At 40.1% G+C, this 4,678-nt stretch overlaps 1 non-coding gene across 1 annotated transcript; it reads right to left on the bottom strand.

Moving 5' to 3' along the window:
- Positions 1 to 2,818: 2,818 nt before the first annotated feature.
- Positions 2,819 to 2,926, bottom strand: LOC112699867 (small nucleolar RNA R71). The gene has a single exon (XR_003152801.1). It is a non-coding gene; the product is annotated as a small nucleolar RNA R71 (small nucleolar RNA).
- Positions 2,927 to 4,678: the final 1,752 nt, after the last annotated feature.

Below are 4,678 nucleotides of genomic sequence, written 5' to 3'. Positions count from 1 at the left end.
TGCACGATGAATGGTTGATCGCCTGACAACCGAGTGCTCGCCTGACAACCGAGCCAACCATTCCGTGAGATCAGAGTCTTCGTGGTATAGGCTAGAACTGATGGCGGCATTCAAGAGAATCCGGAAGGTCTAACCTTGTCTGTGGTATTCTGAGTAGGATTCAATGATTGAATGACTGTGACGTGCTTCAAACTCCTAGCAGGCGGGGCGTTAGTGACAGACGCAAAAGAATCACTGGATTCTATTCCGGCCTGACCGAGAACCGACAGATGATTAGCCATGCTGTGACAGAGCATAGGAACATTTTCACTGAGAGGATGGGAGGTAGCCACTGACAACGGTGAAACCCTTGCATAAGCTTGCCATGGAAAGGAGTAAGAAGGATTGGATGAAGACAGTAGGAAAGCAGAGAGACGGAAGGGAAGGCATCTTCATGCGCTTATCTGAAGTTCCTACCAATGAATTACATAAGTACCTCTATCTTTATCTTTATGTTTTTATGCGTTCATCACCATATCCATTTGAGTTTGCCTGACTAAGATTTACAAGATGACCATAGCTTGCTTCATACTAACAATCTCCGTGGGATCGACCCTTACTCGCGTAAGGTTTATTACTTGGACGACCCAGTGCACTTGCTGGTTAGTTGTGCGAAGTTGTGTTAATGCCATGGTATTGAACACCAAGTTTTTGGGGTTCATGACCGGGGATTATGAGAGTTGTGAAAAGTATTGTTCACAATTTCGCGCACCAAGTTTTTGGCGCCGTTGCCGGGGATTGTTGAGTTTGGACAACTGACGGTTCATCTTGTTGCTTAGATTAGGTATTTTTTCTTCAGAGTTCTTAGGAATGAATTCTAGTGTTTCAAGGTGATGTTCTTATCATCACCAAAGCTGATTGATCTTCATCAATTTAGCTCTTGAATGCAATGTTCTGCTGAAGCTTGGCTGACCATGTCTAATTCCTTTAGACTGAAGCTTTAGACTAACATTGCATGATTTCTGGAATTCTCATTAAGAATTTTGATACCTTTATTTTCTTTTTCCACTTAATTTTCGAAAAAAAAACACACAAAAAAAAATTTACAAAATCATAAAATCCAAAAATTTCTTGTTTGAGTCTAGTGTCTCATCTTAAGTTTGGTGTCAATTGCATGCATCCATTCATGTGTTCTTAGGGATCTTCAAATAATTCTTGATGATTTCTTACTCTGATCTTTGAATTCTCTTGACTTGAGTGTTTTGTGTGTCTCATATGCATTCTCAGTAGTGTCAGTAGTATACAAACTGCTAAGTTTGGTGTCTTGCATGCATTGTTATTTGATTCTTGTTGCATTTTGATTTTTCCTTATTATTAAAAATCCAAAAATATTTTTTATTTGTGTCTTCTCAAGTCAATACTACAGAGAAATTAAAGATTCAGAACATACAGCAGAGGAATTACACAGAAAAGCTGGGCGTTCAAAACACCCAGTGAAGAAGGACAGACTGGCGTTTAAACGCCAGCCAGGGTACCTAGTTGGGCGTTTAACGCCCAAAAGGGTATAGTTTTGGGCGTTAAACGCCAGAATGTGCACCATTCTGGGCGTTTAACGCCAGGATGGCACAAGAGGGAGGATTCTGTTTTTCAATGCAATTTTTTCAGGTTTTCAAAGATTTTCAAAATCAAATCTTTTTCAAATCATATCTTTTCAATCATGTGTTTTCAAAATCAATTTCTTTCCATTTTCAAAGATACTTACTATCAATTAATGATTTGATTCAACACTTCAAGTATGTTGCCTTTTCTGTTGAGGAAGGTTTAATGTTTGAATCATATCTTTTCTTGTTAGTCAAGTTTTTAATTTTCAAAATCAAATCTTTTTAAAATGTTTTTCAAATCATATCTTCTCAATCACATCTTTTTAAAACTAATCATATTTTCTTAACCACATCTTTTTCAAAATAGTTTTCAATCAAATCTTCTTGATTTCTAATTTTAAAATCTTTTTCAAAAATCACTTGATTTCTTTTCCACTTTCATTTTCGAAAATCAAGTAGTGTTTTCAAAAATGTTTTCAAAATCTTTTACTTAATTTTCGAAAAATACTTCCCTCCTTCTCACATCCTTCTATTTATGGACTAACACTATCCCTTAATGCAAAATTCGAACTCCATCTTCTTTGATAAGTTCGAATTTTCTACTTCTGTCTTCTACTCTTCTTTTCCTCTGACACTTCAAGGAATCTCTATACTGTGACATAGAGGATTCCACATTTTCTTGTTCTCTTCTCTTTCATATGAGCAGGAGCAAAGACAAAGGCATTCTTGTTGAGGCTGATCCTGAACCTGAAAGGACCTTGAAGAGAAAGCTAAGAGAAGCCAAAGCACAACTCTCTTTAGAGGACCTGACCGAATTCTTCAAAGAAGAAGAACACATGGCAGCCGAAAACAACAATGCCAACAATGCAAGGAAGGTGTTGGGTGACTTTACTGCACCTACTCCCGATTTTTATGGGAGAAGCATCTCTATCCCTGCCATTGGAGCAAACAACTTTGAGCTTAAGCCTCAATTAGTTTCTCTAATGCAACAGAATTGCAAGTTCCATGGACTTCCATTGGAAGATCCTCATCAGTTCTTAGTTGAGTTCTTGCAAATCTGTGACACTGTCAAGACTAATGGGGTTGACCCTGAGGTCTACAGACTTATGCTATTCCCTTTTGCTGTAAGAGACAGAGCTAGAACATGGTTGGACTCACAACCTAAAGAAAGCCTGGACTCTTGGAAAAAGCTAGTCAATGCCTTCTTGGCAAAGTTCTTTCCACCTCAAAAATTGAGTAAGCTTAGAGTGGAAGTCCAAACCTTCAGACAGAAGGAAGGAGAATCCCTCTATGAAGCTTGGGAAAGATACAAACAATTAATCAGAAAGTGTCCTTCTGATATGCTTTCTGAATGGAGCATCATAGGTATTTTCTATGATGGTCTCTCTGAACTATCCAAGATGTCTTTGGATAGCTCTGCAGGAGGATCTCTTCATCTGAAGAAGACGCCTACTGAAGCTAAAGAACTGATTGAAATGGTTGCAAATAACCAATTCATGTACACTTCTGAAAGAAATCCTATGAACAATGGGACTAGTCAGAAGAAAGGAATTCTTGAGATTGACACTCTGAATGCCATATTGGCTCAGAATAAAATATTGACTCAACAAGTCAATATGATTTCTCAAAGTCTGTCTGGAATGCAAAATGCACCAAGCAGTACTAAGGAGGCTTCATCTGAGGAAGAAGCTTATGATCCTGAGAACCCTTCAATGGAAGAGGTGAATTACATGGGAGAACCCTATGGAAACACCTATAATCCTTCATGGAGAAATCATCCAAATCTTTCATGGAAGGATCAACAGAGACCCCAACAAGGTTTCAACAATAATAATGGTGGAAGAAACAGGTTTAGCAATAGCAAGCCTTTTCCATCATCTTCTCAGCAACAGACAGAGAGTTCTAAGCAGAATAACTTTGACTTAGCAACCATGGTCTCTGATCTGATCAAAACCACTCAAAGTTTCATGACTGAAACAAGATCCTCCATTAGAAATTTGGAGGCACAAGTGGGTCAGCTGAGCAAGAAAATTACTGAACTCCCTCCTAGTACTCTCCCAAGCAATACAGAAGAAAATCCAAAAGGAGAGTGCAAGGCCATCAACATGGCCGAATTTTGGGAGGAAGGAGAGGCAGTGAACGCCACTGAGGAAGGCCTCACTGGGCGTCCACTGGCCTCCAATGAGTTCCCCAATGAGGAACCATGGGAATCTGAGGCTCAAACTGAGACCATAGAGATTCCATTGGACTTACTTCTGCCATTCATGAGCTCTGATGAGTATTCTTCCTCTGAAGAGGATGAGTATGCCACTGAAGAGCAAGTTGCTAAATACATTGGAGCAATCATGAAGCTAAATGACAAGTTATTTGGAAATGAGACTTGGGAGGATGAACCCCCTTTGCTCACCAAAGAACTGGATGACTTGTCTAGGCAGAAACTGCCTCAAAAGAGACAGGATCCTGGGAAGTTTTCAATACCTTGTACCATAGGCACCATGACCTTCAAGAAGGCCTTGTGTGACTTAGGGTCAAGTGTAAACCTCATGCCTCTCTCTGTAATGGAGAAGTTAGGGATCTCTGAGGTACAAGCTGTACAAATCTCACTAGAGATGGCAGACAACTCAAGAAAACAAGCCCATGGACTTGTAGAGGATGTTCTGGTTAAAGTTGAAGACCATTACATCCCTACTGATTTCATAGTCCTAGAGACTGGGAAGTGCATGGATGAATCCATCATCCTTGGCAGACCCTTCCTAGCCAAAGCAAGGGACTGTGATTGATGTTGATAGAGGAGAGTTGATCATTCAAGTGAATGAAGAATCCTTGGTGTTTAAGGCCCAAGGATATCCCTCTGTCATCATGGAGAGGAAGCATGAAGAGCTTCTCTCAAAACAGAGCCAAACACAGCCCCCACAGTCAAACTCTAAGTTTGGTGTTGGGAGGCCACAACCAAACTCTAAGTTTGGTGTTGAACCCCCACATTCAAACTCTAAGTTTGGTGTTGGGAGGTTCCAACATAGCTCTGAGCATTTCTGAGGCTCCATAAGAGTCCTCTGTCAAGCTAATGACATTAAAGAAGCGCTTGTTGGGAGGCAACC

The sequence above is a fragment of the Arachis hypogaea genome, chromosome 6 (genome assembly GCF_003086295.3).
Source record: "Arachis hypogaea cultivar Tifrunner chromosome 6, arahy.Tifrunner.gnm2.J5K5, whole genome shotgun sequence".
Classification (NCBI taxonomy): domain Eukaryota; kingdom Viridiplantae; phylum Streptophyta; class Magnoliopsida; order Fabales; family Fabaceae; genus Arachis; species Arachis hypogaea.
This window is presented reverse-complemented; position numbering and strand designations above follow the sequence as displayed.